At 44.8% G+C, this 15,701-nt stretch overlaps 1 protein-coding gene across 6 annotated transcripts in view; it reads right to left on the reverse strand.

Annotated features, from left to right (window-relative positions):
- Positions 1-15,701, reverse strand: part of FBLN5 (fibulin 5) — a 79,003-nt gene that overhangs the window by 31,260 nt on the left and 32,042 nt on the right. The gene's annotated exons all lie outside the window — the stretch shown is intronic.

Below are 15,701 nucleotides of genomic sequence, written 5' to 3' on the forward strand. Positions count from 1 at the left end.
CAGGCTCCCACATTTGGTAACTAAATAAGGCAGGGCAATTTACTGAATCCTTGGGTGTTCTGCAACAGGGCTGATGTAGCCTGCCTCGTAGGTAGATGTGAGAGTTCATGAATTAACAGGAGCACAGGTGCCAGCCTGACTGCCTGGCACATAGCTCCCTTCCCCGGGGAGGTGATGTTTCTGACAACTGTGGAAGATAGAAGAAGGTTGGTCTCTGCCTCCTGCAGATGCTGTTCTAGAATTCACTAAAGACACCAGGATGACAGCCCAGGGGTTTCATGGGCTATAAGCATGGTTAGTTCTGTGATTCAACTACAGCCAAAGCCAGGGACTTCTCCCCCTTGAGCCCCAGGCACATGGCGGGAGATCTGGGCAAGAGGTAAGGAGAGCCAGGGTACATTCCTTCATGGAGTCTCCATCTCCACCTCTGCACCCAGGCATCTCTGGGCCCATCTATGATTCTATAATTGTAGGCATCCAAAAGCATAAAGGTACGTGTGTCTAATGGCCATGTATGATCAACCTTTTCACAATCTGATTCTTGCCTCTTCCCATGCCTTCTTTGCTCCAATACTGTGAACAGGCAAGGTCTGACTTTGTGAGCCTGTGTACCTAACGTCGGCTGAATATCTCAGTTCTTGTGTGAGAACGGCCATCAGCCAAAGGGAAACATTCTCACTGGGTGACACTGGGAGAAGCTTTCCAAGAGCCCTTGGAAGACACACCTTTCCAAGGCCTCCACTCTTCCTTTTTTGGATATGGCAAAAATCATTTCCTTGGTAGTAAATTTTTACCCAGTGAAATAACATGTTTTCCCAGCCCATTTTTGTTCCTTCCTTGCTCAAGCTAACGGGGCTTGATAAGAAAGAAGAAAACAACAATGGCACATTCCTACGCCTCCAAGTGAAGCCAGTTTCAGGCCTGCTGCTGGGCTGGGTCGGTGCCATTTTTCAGCAAGACGAGCCCAGCCAAGGCTGGAAGCTACACAGGACCTACTTCCCAAACACCTGTTTAATTAAAGATCTCAGCGTTGGAGAACTCGCTGTCGAATTCCTAGGGCATCTGCACTCCATGTGTCTTACGGTCCTGGCCAATCTCTAGGAGCCAGATCTTTCTGTGTTTACAGCACTTTCCCCAGCACTTGAGATTAAGCATGGAATACAAAGTTTGTTCATTTTGCGCCTCTGATTAGGCAACAAATATGTGATCCATTTTCCAAACAACAAAATATCCTTCCCTCTTGAATGAAACCAGCTGGAATCCAGGTCCCAACCTCTCCATGGATTCTCTTTCTCTATCCCTAAAGCGAGAGCTGGAGCAGAGTTCTGAAAGGCCCCTTCAAGCTATGATCTTCTACAGAGACAAACTATGCAACTAATGGAGATCACATTGTTTGGTTCTTGGGTAATTACTTTCATCCCCAGAGCACTTGGTAAACATCAGCTGACTTTAGTTGCTTTCAAACTGGGCAGTGAATTGGCCAAGCCCATTCAACTTTTGCCAGTGTATGGTCCCTGCCACGGGGCCAGGGGAAACACATGTCCTCTTGAGCATCATGCATCAAGATGTCCTGAGAGGAAGGGGACAAGTCATGTCTAATGTCAATCTAGACATGGGTTTTTTTGTTTGTTTGTTTGTTTTTGTTTTTCAAAAAGCCATGAGGCTTTGGCCATTATCATGAATGTAAAGCAAACAGACGTGGAGTTCAAACTAGATTTCCATTTACTAAAATTTTTGCCATTTGTCTATCGACAGAAATTTTGGAATCTTTAGAAGCCAGTAGTTTCCAAACCTGGTTACCCAAGAGAATTGCCTGACTAAATCAGAATTTCCGGGGCTGAGGCTTGGAAAGCTGTGTTATTTTAATGACACATTTTACCTAAATGAATCCAATGCAAAACTGTATCTAAAATCCACTGTGCCAAATCAATACTTCTCAAACTTTAATATGCGTATGACTCAGTGGGGATCTTGTTAAAATGTAGATTCTAATTCATTGGGTTCTACAATCCTAACTAGCTCCCACATGAGGCCAATGCTGCTGGCTTAGGGACCACACATTGAGTAACAAGGTGCTAGACTGTTCCAAGTGGGATTTGGTTCTGTATCCATGCAACCTGCTCAGAGTTTCAGAAACTATTAGGTTGGTGCATAAGTAACTGCAATATTTAAGAGAGTCTAAGAGGGAATTTAAGTTTTCAAAAATCAAGCAGCATATTCACTTATAAGTGGGAACTGAGCATGAAGATGGCCACAATAGACATTGGGGACTACTAGAGGAGGAAGGGAGGGAGGCATGGGTCAAAAAACTAACTACTGGGAACTATGCTCAGTACCTGGGTAATGGGATCCATCATACCTCAAACCTCAGCATCACACGAAATACCTAGGCAACAAACCTGCACCTGTACCCCTGTATCTCAAATAAAAGTTGAAACTATTTTTTTTTAATGGGGAAAAAAATCAAGCAGTGATTCTTAACTGGATTCTTCTCTCTCTAAGATAAAGCCTGCTGGTTATAACAGAGTTGTTATTTTTGGAGTCTTATTAAAGACTCTAGCACAGTCTAGCCAAAACAGAATGCTTTTCTGGTGTACAGACAGAGCCTTTCTTTAACTCCACCCTGTAGTAGTTGGGTGCCTATGGCTGCAATGCCTTGACCAGGGCATTGTGTGCTTCCAGAAGGTTCTCCTCCCTTGATCACTGGTGGGGTTTTGATTTCCTATGAACTCAATTTCCTCACTACCCATAAAGAGATAACAAAAAGTACAAAAGATCCCAATGAGGAGAAAGGACAACATACTTCCTCTAACACAGAGCATCCCTTTTTTAACTGAGTACTCATGAACACAGTTTCTATATGCTATGGATCCTGACTCCTGTAATCTCCCCATCTCCCCGAGGGCTCCTTCTTCTCATTCCCTCTGAGCCTATTCCTCACCCATCCTGACCTGTATCATAGTCTGTGAACTCCTTGCCCCTCCCACCTGCTCCCCATGCCAGCGCTCCATTCCCAGAGCCCTGACTCGGTTAACAGTGCCACCGTTTTCCAGTGGCCCAGGCTAGAGACCACAGTCATCCTTAAATCTTCCCTTCACGTCCCACTCTCATACAATTGCCAAGGCCAGGCAGTTCTTCTGAAAATCTTGCAAATTTCCTACTTTCCTTACATCCCCTACCCCAAAGACTCCAGGTCCCCACTGTCTTTTCTCTAAATGATTGTAATAACCTCATCAGTTGTCTGGCAGCTCCAATCCCTCCCTGGTGAAAGTACACTAAATATTAAACCTCCAGAACCACCTCAAAACACAAAAATGGCAAGTTTACATTTCCTCCCTAGAACCCTCAAGGCATGCGCTTTATACTTTGGCAACACTGCGAGTTAAGCCTACTTTCCTACTCACATATGGGCAAAACACGTCTAGTTTTATAGCCGTTCACTTCCTACAATATACTTAGCCATGTGCATCGGAACCTCCAGTTTCTTGAAAGCAGGAAAAGGGCCTTATTCACAATCATAGCTTAAGCACCCCACACAGTGCCTGGCATACTAGAGAGTATTAAAGCGAATTATACTGGAAATGAAGATACTTGACTCTAAGACTCTTCCGAAAGCAAGAGGGAAATTCAGTTAAGCCACCAGACACATCAGAAGAGACAAGTCCACCATCTACCTTATTGTGGCCCATCTCTCATTCCCAGAGGATGAAGAATATCTAGCGGACATTGGCTGACAATTCCAAATCCCACAGAGCCTCAGGCTGAGGCTCACAGTGCCTGGAGGCCTAGTCCCATCCTAGCAGTGGCCCAGGGCTGATTTGAAAGCGTCCTCAACTTCCAGAAGTTCTAACATACTATGCGTGTCTTAGTCCTGCGGGGCTGCTCTGACAAGAGTGCTATAGACTACGTGGCTTAAACACGAGGCTTTTATTTCTCCCAGTTCTCAAGGCTGGAAGTCCAGGGTCAGGTAAGCAGCACAGTCAGGTTCTGGTGGGAGCCCTCACAGGGCGGAGGGAAAGCTCAGGGTTCTTCATCCCCTTATCAGGGCACCAGTCCCAACGTGGGGGCTCCACCTCTGTGACCTCATCCAAACGCAGTCACCTCCCAAAGGCCCCACCTTGTAATAACGTCACATTGTGGATAATGGGCTTCAACATATGGATTTGGGGGGATACAAACATTCAGTCCATAGCAAAGTGCTTGGCCTGATGGAGTAAGTGATGTTTCCTCTTTCCTCCCGGGACAGCTTGACATCCCAGATGGGAAAGAACTTTATTCTCAACAATCATAGGAGGGAGGAGCATCATAGAAGGGAAAAGATACACCTTCCTGGCCTGAAAATTGACATCAACAGGACCTCTCAGGGGATACCCAGGAAATCTATTTTTCAAGCTGGCCATGAGAATACCCAGGTGTGCAAATTCAGCCCTTGGACTCAATCAGTCCATCAGCAGCAGCAAACATTCCCAGCTGGGTCACTCGCAGAGCATGATCATGAAATACGCAGGTGCACCCTTCCCATGCCTGCAGCGAGAGGACCCTGCCACCACTTCCGATCCCATCACAACTCACCAGGGTGATCTGGTACACATCAGTGACCTTCTGCATGGCAGCCTCCTTATGTCTAAAATGGAACTCCTATCACCTGCCCCCCTAGAGCTTGCAGGCAAGAGAGGAGGGCAGATGTGGCACACAAACAAGCATGTGAGGGCGCTGCAGAGGGCTGGGAACACACAACAGCGTGTGTCATGAAGCTGCTAACAGGTGAGAACAGGTCTAGACACTGACGATGACCTAGGGGAAGGGGCCCCTCACATACACACATTTCTGGAGCCCAAAACCTCCTAGGACAAGGTGCGGAAGTGCCAGCTGGCTCTTTCACAATAACAAGTTACGAGAAACAGGCCAGTAGGTGACTAAGAATATGAGCTTTTTTTTTTTTTTTTTTTTTTTAGATGGAGCCTAACTCTGTCGCCAGGCTGGAGTGCAGTGGTGTGATCTCGGCTCACTGCAACCTCCGCCTCCTGGGTTCAAGCGATTCTCCTGCCTCAGCCTCCCGAGTAGCTGGAATTACAGGCACATGCCGTCATGCCCAGCTAATTTTTGTATTTTTAGTAGAGATGGGGTTTCACCATGTCGGCCAGGATGGTCTCGATCTTCTGATCTTGTGATCCGCCCGCCTCGACCTCCCAAAGTGCTAGGATTACAGGTGTGAGCCACCACACCTGGCCGAGTTTTTTGTTTGTTTGTTTGTTTGTTTTTTCACACAAAGTCTCACTCTGTCACCCAGGCTGGAGTGCAGTGGTGCCATCTTGGCTCACTGCAACCTCTGCCTCCCGGGTCAAGTGACTCTTGTGCCTCGGCCTCCCGAATGGATGGGATTACAGGCATGTGCCACCACACCCAGCTAATTTTTGTATTTTTAGTAGAGACAGGGTTTTGCCATGTTGACCAGGCTGGTCTCGAACTCCCAACCTCAGGTGATCTGCCTGCCTCAGCCTCCCAAAGTGCTGGGATTATAGGCATGACCATGCCCGACTGAGAATATGAACTTTTTGGTCACAGACCAACCCACTCTGCCGATCTCCTGCCCTCTCCCCACCCTTCTTCCCCAGTAGGGTCCAAAGCTCCCTGCTCCTCATCTCTAGCAGACGACCCCAGTGTAGCAGAAAATAGTGTGGAGGCTACGACCCAACAGGAACTGGAAGCCCAGGAAATGAGGGGAAGAGGCTAAAGCCTGCTGGGACCATAGAGGTGAGGGAGAGGGAGCAAGAGAGAAAGAGCCCTGAAACATACCACCTCCCAGTTGAGGGGTGGCCACATGCCCTGGGAGTCTAGAAGTGCGGGCCACACCCACAAACAGTGCAGGGCTGAAACAGCCACACCCTGCTCCCCATCACCCTTTGGACTTGGTAAGAGATACGATGACATGAACCTAAAATAAATATTTGGATTAAATACTTTTCAGGATTGCATGTTTACCTGGCTGAGGAATGGGGCTGCCCTTTCCCAGCCACCCCTCTGTGGGCACCAGCAGCTTCCTGGATGTCTCCAGTGAGGAAGGCAGGGAGGCGAGGGAGCTACATGTGGGGCCAACCAGCTGGCTGACCTGCCAGACCACCCTTGCCCTCCCTCCCCCCATAAAGGCACAGTGCCCGAGTCCCACTGCCCCCAATGCCTCTGCTCAGGAGTCATTTATGCTATACCAGTGCGGCAACACTGGTATCGGTACTAGGGATTCAAAGATAAATGACACACAGGCCCTGTCTGTTTACAGTCTAGTTGAGAACAGACAAGGGACGAGGTAATCCCAACTCAGGATGGTGAATGTCATGCTGGAGAGAAGAATGGGGGCACTCCCAGGTGAAACAGCCTTCCTGGAGTAGAAGACACCACATGGATCTAGAAGGATCCTGCAGCAGAGACTATCATCTGCCAATATCTATTCTCCCAACCAAAGACTGCATTTTTAAGCCTCTCTCACAGTGAAGTGTGGCTATGTGACTAAGTTCTGGCCAGTGAGTTATAAGTAAATGTAATATGCGCAATGTCTGGGTCATGCCTTTAAACAGAATTGGTGCATAGTCCCCTTGTCCCTTCTCTCCTCCTTCTAGTTGGGATGCAGATGTGATGGTAAGAGCCAGAGCAGCCATTTTGGAACCAGAGCTGAAAACTACACATTGAGCCTCCCTACCAGCCCAAAACCACCTGCCTCTGGACTGCAGCATGAGAGAGAAATAAAATTATCTCCTATCTAAACCAACGTTTTCAAGGTCTCTTTGTTACAGTGGCTTAGTGAGTACCCTAATACAAATGAGTAGGAGTTCGCCAAAAGAAGAAGGTAGGGAACAGCACGTGCAAGAGCACAGAGACATGAGAGGCACTATACAGTCAGAGAGCCGGGGGGAGCTTCACTGGAGCAGTTAAAACACGTAGGAGGGCACAGTGAGAGCTGGGCTGGGGGTGGAGGATGAGATGGGAGCCCATCTATAAAGGCATCGTGTGCCAAGCAAAGGAAGCAAAAGAGAACGAGGAGGATAATGGAGGCGGAATGGATCGTAAAGAGGAAAATAAAAGAAAAGAGATGGACGAAGAAGGAAAAGTAGAGAGAAAAGAAGGAGTAAAAACACAGCCATCCTCTCCTGCATGTGGGAACTGGTACTGGTTCTCAGTCTTAGGAAATGTTTTCTCCAGTGAGATGCCCCCCACACACTAGTCCTAGCCCCTTGTAGTTCAGCAAAAAAACTGGCAATAAGTTTTATGCTTTAATAATGTCTCTGAGTTAGCTTCAATCAGAACAATTTGACTCTCATATTAAAAAAAACCCAAAAAACCCAAATGCCATAATAAAGTAAGCTCCCCAAAATATATTCGCTGACACTAAAGGGTTGCGTCAAGAGTCTGCTCATAAGTGCCTGCTCAATTGGGTTCTTAATAAATGCTTTTCCAATCAGTGTTAGTGGTAGTGGAGGAAATTCTAATAAAAAACAACTGACGCAATGTACTTCTCCACACTTCTCTGCACTCCTCTGCCACAGACTTCCCAGAAGTTGCTGTCTATGGTCACTGCTCTGCCTGCAAACCTCCCGTTCTTGACTCCAATCAGGCTTCCTTCTCTTTTATTCCATTAAAGCCTCTCTCATCAAAGTCACCAATGACCTCCTCAATGACAAATCCAACGATCCTTTCTCATTCCCAGTCTTCATCCTTCACACCTTCTTAGCAGCATTTGGCACAGTCAACCTCTCTCATCTTCTACAGAGACTTTCCTCATTAGGCTTCTATCACCCTCTCTTGGTTTGGGGACTTCTCAAAGGTTATCCTGGTAGTCAGCATGAATGAGTCAGGACACGAACTCAAGGCCGCCTATTTGAGCCCAGTCTTTTCTTGACCCTCACACCCTAGCTGACCCAGAGCCCTGAAAGGAGGAGACAAGTCAATAAATATTTGCTGAACTAAAAAAATGCTGCTGGGGGCAGAATTTTACATCTGGAAAGAATTTAGAAATCACCTAGTCCAGTGTTTCGCCAAATGTGCCTTGACTGTACATTTGAATCACCTGGGAAGTTCTAAAACACAGGAGCCCATCCCAACCCAGTTAAATCAGAACCCCTGGGAGGAACCCAGAAATCGATTTGAATGTACAGCCAAATTGAGAACTACTGACCTAGCCCAATGGTGTACATAAGAGTGTCTTTGGAGGCTTGTTTTAAAAATATAGAGCTCTTGATTCAGGAGGTCTAGAAAGAGTCCCGGGAATCAGTACTTTTTAAAATAATTAATTAATTAATTAATTTTTTTTGAGATGGAGTCTCACTCGTCGCTCAGGCTGGAGTGCAGTGGCACGATCTCGGCTCACTGCAAGCTCCACCTCCCGGGTTCACGCCATTCTCCTGCCTCAGCCTCCCGAGTAGCTGGGACTACAGGTGCCTGCCATCACGCCCAGCTAATTTTTTGTATTTTTAGTAGAGACGGGGTTTCACCATGTTAGCCAGGATGGTCTCGATCTCCTGACCTCGTGATCTGCCTGCCTTGGCCTCCCAAAGTGCTGGGATTACAGGTGTGAGCCACCGTGCCCGGCCAGGAATCAGTACTTTTACCAACATCAAGCTGATGCTAGCACAAGTGTTCACACCCGCAGAAACACTAGCCTAGCCATAAGACTGTGAGTGATGTGAGGGCAGGAAACACACTTTATCTTTGTAGCCCCTACTCCAAGCACAGTGCCTAATACAGAATATTAATTTAAAACCCAGTCACTCACCTCATAACTGTTAGGATGACTACTGCTATGGTTTGAATGTGTCCCCCAAAGTTCATGTACTGAAATTCAGTTGCCACTGTGACAGTATTAAAAGGGTAGGAAATCCAACTAAAATTCTTAGGTCGATTACAGCTGGGGCCTTTGGGAGGTAAATAAAATTAGATAAAGTCATCAGGATGGGGCCCCCATGATGGAATTGGTGGCTTTCTAAGAAGACAAAGACAGACCTGAGCTGATATTCACACTCTTGCTTTCTGGCCACATGATGCCTTCCACCGTGTTATGACACAGCCAGAAGGCCCACCAGATGCTGGCACCGTGCCTTAGGACCTCTCAGCCTCCAGAACCATGAGCTAAATAGGCCTCTATTCTTTATAAATTACCTGGTCTGTGGTGTTCAGTTATAGCAACACCAAAGGGACTAAGACAGCTGATATGATTTAAAACAACAATTAAAAACAAAAAACAACAACAAAAAATAGAAAAAAACGTGTTGGTGAGGACGTGGAGAAACTGAACACTTGTGGGAATGTAAAATTGGGTAGCCACTATGGAAAACTGTATGGTGGTTCTCCAAAAATTAAATACAAAATTACCACATGATCCAGCAATATTACTTCTGGATATACATACAAAATAATTGTAAGCAGGATCTTGAAGTGATACCTATACACCTATGTTCATAGCAGCATTATTCACAATAGCCAGGAGGTGGAAGCAACCCAAATGTCTATTAGCAGTTGAATGAATACACAAAATGTGGTATATTCACATGAGGGAATATTGTTCAGCCTTAAAAAGGAAGGAAACTCTAACACGTGCTACAATATGAATGAACCTTGGGGACAGTATGCTAAGTGAAACACGCCACTCACAAAAAGACAAATACTGTATGAGTCCACTTATATGATATATTTAAAGAGGTCAAATTCATAGAAACAGAAAGTAGAATGGTGGTTATCACGGGCTAGAGAGAAGGGGAAAGAGAGAAAGTTGCTGAATAGATACGGAGTTTTTGTTTGGCAAGATGAAAAAGTTCTGCGGCACAACAATGTAAATACACTTCACACTACCGCACTGTGCACTTGAAAACGGTGAAGATAATAAATTTCTTGTTACGCATTTTTACTACAATAAAAAAGTGAATATCTGTAAATGAAAACATATTTCTTCATTGATTGCATTCTAAGTTCTATAAACTGTTCCCACTGAAAGAAATAATCGATCTGTGATCAAAAACAAAACCCCATAAAGAAAAGTCCAGCAGCCATCCTGTGCTCCTGAGAAACTTAACTCCACCCCAACAGCCCACATCTCTTCTGTAACCCCATCTCCACAGAGGAATTAAAATTCAAGCATCACGGAATGAGAGTAGAGTGCTGGGGAGAAAGGGATGGAGGGGAGAAAGATGAAGGTGGAGAAGGGGAGGCAGGGAAGGAAAGAAGCAGGAACAAAGAGGTCTGGACTATGACGTGGGCATCTTGAGCCTCTAGTAACTCGATTCAAAGGACAACACAGGCAAGTGGGAACACCAGCTTTGGGGTCGGATCTGGTTCAAATTCTGCTGCCCTCATTTTTTTAGCTTTGTAATTTTTTTTTTTTAATACAGAGTCTCACTCTGTCACCCAGGCTGGAGTGTAGTGGCACGATCTCAGCTCACTGCAACCTCCACCTCCTGGGTTCAAGTGATTCTCCTGCCTCAGCTTCCCAAGTGGCTGAGAATACAGGTGCACGCCACCATGCCCAGCTAATTTTTGTATTTTTAGTAGAGACGGGCTTTTCACCAGGTTGGCCAGGCTGGTCACAAACTCCAGACCTCCAGTGATCCGCCCACCTCAGCCTCCCAAAGTGCTGGGATTACAGGTGTGAGCCACCACGCCTGGCCAGCTTTGTAATTTTAAACAAGTTTTTTGGTTGGTTGTTTGCTTGCCCCTAAAAACCTTCGTTTCCTCGTTTGTGAAAGGAGTTGATAATGATGGTAGTTAATTCATGGGGTTTTGTGAGAATCACACATAACTAAAACTCTTTACGCAGTACCAGGCACAGAACTGGCCCTCAGTCAAGACTGGCAATAGCTTCATCTCAAGAAGTAGGAGGAGGAAGAAGAGGAAGAGAAGAGAGTGTGAGGGCGGGGAGCCCACCTCCTAAAAGAAAAAATAAAGAAGGAACTGAAAGTCAGGTTCCAGTCCGGAACCTTCCACTAGCTCCGCAGTGGCCTTCCAGCAAGTCTTTCTCAGCTCGTTTGAGAAAATAAGGCCTCTGAGGTCTCTTCTATCTGGAAAGGTTGGTGAATCCGAACGCTCTGGGGCCCAGTTGAGCTCCCTGCCCTCACTACTCACTGCCTAAACCTCTTACCTCTGCAGGGCTAAGGAGGCCCTCTGGAGGATGCAAAAGGAAAAGACGGAAAAAAAAAACGGCTGGGAGATGCCCGCGCTGTGCCTCTGCACACAAAATGAGGGCATGACCTTGTAGACCTATTAGCAAGTAGGAAGAAAACTTGCTAAGAGGGTAACCTGAAAGCGGAAGACCTCCTCATCTGATGTTACTTTAAAAAGCATTTAGGAGCACAATTAAGTTATTTATTTTCCAGTTGGTCTCATGTCATATGAATATTACACTGTGCATCATTGTTACATTGTATACATATTAGTTTAATGCACAAACATTGTTATAAATGTTGTTGTACTATCTAAATGTTATAATGTATAAACACTGCCATATTTCCTGAGATTTGCTCTAAAATAAGGAAGTTCTAACATTTCCCTTTGGACCTCTTTCAAGACTTTTTAAGTAGGCATCTTCAAAAGGCCCTTCGGGGCTGGGTATGGTGACTCATGCCTGTAATCCCAACACTTTGGAAGGTTAAGGTGTGAGGATCACGTGAGGCCAGGAGTTAGAGACCAGCCTGAGCAACATAGCGAGACCCTGTCTCTACAAAAAATAAAAAATAGAAAAATTAGCTGGGCAGGAAGTGGTGGCCCACACCTGTAATCCCAGCACTTATGGGAGACCGAGGTGGGCAGATCACTTGAGGTCAGGAGTTCAAGACCAGCCTGGCCAACGTGGTGAAACCCCGTATCTACTAAAAATACAAAAATTAGCCAGGCGTGGTGGCACACACCTGTAATCTCAGCTACTTGGGAGGCTGAGGCAGGAGAATCAATTGAACCCAGGAGGCAGAGGTTGCAGTGAGTCGAGATTGTGCCACTGCACTCCAGCCTGGGTGACAGAGCTAGACGATATCTCAAAAAGAAGAAAAAAATTAGCTGGGCATAGTGGTGTGCACCTGTGGTCCCAGCTACTTGGGAGGCTAAGGTTGGAGGATTGCTTGAGCCTGGGAAATCGAGGCTGCCGTGAGCCATGTTTGTACCACTGCACTCCAGCCTGGGTGACAGAGTAAGACTTTGACTCAAAAAAAAAAAAAAAAAAAAAAAAAAAAAAAGCACTTCTTAGGGGCTCAGGAAAAGACTGAGACACTTTTCTTCTTTAATATGCTAAAGAGGTTGTTGATCCAAAAAGCAGAAAATGTACTCATCAAAATAAGAGCTGTTCACTCATCCATCCATTCATCCATTCATTCATTTAACCAGTATGTATTAACCAATGTGTATTAACTCAATATGTACTCCATATTGAGTGGTGCAGAATGGATTGGTATTTTTCATTATTTGTCTTCAAACGCCCTTTTACAAGTATAATTCAATCACAAGTTTTTATCTACCTCTATTCCCTTAGGGAAGTCTAAGGTGTTACTACCCTGTCATTATAAGTGATAAAAATGAGGTGGCGATGGTTCGTGTACAGAACAAAAAATACACATCAGGAACCCAACCAGCCCCTCCACTAACTAGCTTTATGTCCATTTCCCCATTTTTAAAATGGGAATATCACGCCTGAATATTTTGGAGGATTCAATGAGATAAGAGATTCCACTAGAGGAAATGCCACCTAAAATGTATTAATAGAGCCTGTTACTATTAAAGAAGAAATGCATTTCTCTGGGTCATACAAGAAATAAGAGGGAGAACCGTTATCTAAATCTATTATGTATGAGACTGGGTGTGATGGTCTCACACTGCCAGTTTTACTATCCTCTCACTCACCCACTCAGTGCCTGTTTTCCAGGCCAAAGGAGGAAAGGAGTGAGCAGCACAGAAGACAATTTTGAGGGGCCATTATATTTCCAGTGCCCATTTGCGGAGTTATTTTGGAATATCAAATAGCTGGAAGGATTGGACAATTTGAGCAGAAAGAGATAATTCTTCTAATGCCTGGTCAATAGATGTTCACTCATTTATCATTCAATTATATCAGCAAATACTTACTAAATGACATCTACATTCTTGGCCTTGTGCTAGGCATTGTGGATACCAAAGTGAATAAATCATGAAGACCATATGTCCTGATGACAATGTAATTAAGTTATAAATCAATAACAAAAAGATAATTTAAATCCCCATAAATGTGTAAAATTCAGAAACTCACCACTAAATAAATCATGGATAATAAGAAGTGATTACAGGGAAAATTAAAAATTCTTACAACTTAATAGCAATAAATACCATACATCCAAACTTATAGGTCACACCAAAAAATATGTAGTCTTAAGTGCTGACTTAATGAAAGAAGAAAGGCTTACAGTTAATGAGCTAAGCAACCAGCTTAAGAAATTAGAAAAGGGGCCAGGCACAGTTGCTCATATCTGTAATCCTAGCACTTTGGGAGGCCAAGGCAGGCAGATCACTTGAGCTCAAGAGTTCGAGACCAGCCTGAGAAACATGGCGAGGCCCTGCCTCTACAAAAAATACAAATATTAGCCGGGCGCAGTAGCTCATGCCTGTAATCCCAGCACTTTGGGAGGCCGAGGCAGGCAGATCACGAGGTCAGGAGATCGAGACCATCCTGGCTAACACAGTGAAACCCCATCTCTACAAAAATACAAAAAAAATTAGCCAAGCGTGGTGGCAGGCGCCTGTAGTCCCAGCTACTCAGGAGGCTGAGGCAGGAGAATGGCATGAACCCAGGAGGCGGAGCTTGCAGTGAGCCGAGATCATGCCACTGCACTCCAGCCTGGGCGACAGAGTGAGACTCTGTCTCAAAAAAAAAAAAAAAAATACAAACATTAGCTGGGCAGTATAGTACATGCCTGTGGTCCCAGATACTTGAGGCCGAGGAGATCAAAGCTGCAGTGAACCATGATCATGCCACTGCATACAGCCTAGGCAACAGAATGAGACTCTCGAAAAAAGAAAAAAAGAAAAAAATTTAAACAGAAACAAATCCAAAACATAGAAAGAAAAGAATAAAAAACAGAAATTGATGAAATAAAAGCAAAAGGAAAAGAAAGAGATCAGGGAGAGCAACAAAGCAAAAAATTTCTTTTTGAAAACAGCAAACTGATATGACTCTGGCAATATCTGTGTGGTTTTTTTTGGGGGGTTTTTTTTTGTTTTTTTGTTTTTTGTTTTTTAATTAAATAATTAACACAAGGCTGGGTGCAGTGACTCACACCTGTAATCCCAGCACTTTCGGAGGCTGAGGCAGGCGGATCATCTGAGGTCAGGAGTTTAAGACCAGCCTGACCAACACGGTGAAACCCCATCTCTACTAAAAATTCAAAAATTAGCTGGGTGTGGTGGCGAGCACCTGTAATCCCAGCTACTTAGGAGGCTGAGGCAGGAGAATCACTTGAACCCAGGGAGCAGAGGTTGCAGTGAGCCAAGATCGCACCACTGCACTCCAGCCTGGGCAACAGAGCAAGTTTCTGTCTAAAAAAATAAAAAATAATAAAAAAAAAAGAGTTAGCACAATATTGGGAATGAAAATACAACAGAACTACAAAGTCAGCAAAGATCAAATAGATAACACAAAGAATGGTATGAAAAAGCTTATGCAAATGAAGCTAAAAACTTATTAAGTAGACAAGTTCTTAGAAAAAGGTAACTATGTAAAACTGACTTAAGAAGAAACAGAAAGTGCAAACAGTCCCCTAACTTTAAGAAATTATATCAGTAGCGGCCAAGCACGGTGGCTCACGCCTGTAATCCCAGCACTTCGGGAGGCCGAGGCGAGTGGATCACGAGGTCAGGAGATCGAGACTATCCTGGCTAATATGGTGAAACCCCATCTCTACTAAAAATACAAAAAATTAGCCGGGCGTGATGGCAGGCACCTGTAGTCCCAGCTACTCAGGAGGCTGAGGCAGGAGAACGGCATGAACCCGGGAGGCGGAGGTTGCAGTGAGCCAATATCACGCCACTGCACTCCAGCCTGGGCGACAGAGCAAGACTCCATCTCAAAAAAAAAAAAAAAAAAAAGAAATCATATCAGTAGCTAAAAATCTTCCCACTCACACACACAAAAATACCAAATCTCAATGATCTTATAGGCAAATTCAAATAAACTTTCCATGAATTGAATTTGAATAAAATTTCCATGAATGACCTAAGGTTAGACCATTCTAACTTTCCAGAGATAGAAAAGGAACAATATCTCACTCTATCAAGCTTATATGTGGACACCAAAACTAGCAAGAGTAATTTTAAAAAAGAAATGTCGCAGGTCATTCTAATTTATAGACATTGATGACAAAAATCCTAAACAAAATGTTAGCCAAACAAATCCAGCAGTATATTTTAAACAAATCATACTATAACATGACCAAAGATAATGATGGTTATATATGGTAAAAATCTACCATTCTTTGCCTTTTATTTTTTGTTGTTCCTAAGGGCAGGATAAGAAAGAGCAGCTCAAAAGAATTCAGATGGCCAGGCACGGTGGCCCACGCCTGTAATCACAGCACTTTGGGAGGCCGAGGTAGGTGGATCACTTGAGGCCAGGAGTTTAAGACCAGCCTGGCCTACATGGTGAAACCCCATCTCTACAAAAAGAATACAAAAATTAGCCAGGCCTGGTGGCCGGTGCCTGTAATCCC

Source organism: Pan troglodytes, chromosome 15 (assembly GCF_028858775.2).
Source record: "Pan troglodytes isolate AG18354 chromosome 15, NHGRI_mPanTro3-v2.0_pri, whole genome shotgun sequence".
NCBI lineage: Eukaryota > Metazoa > Chordata > Mammalia > Primates > Hominidae > Pan > Pan troglodytes.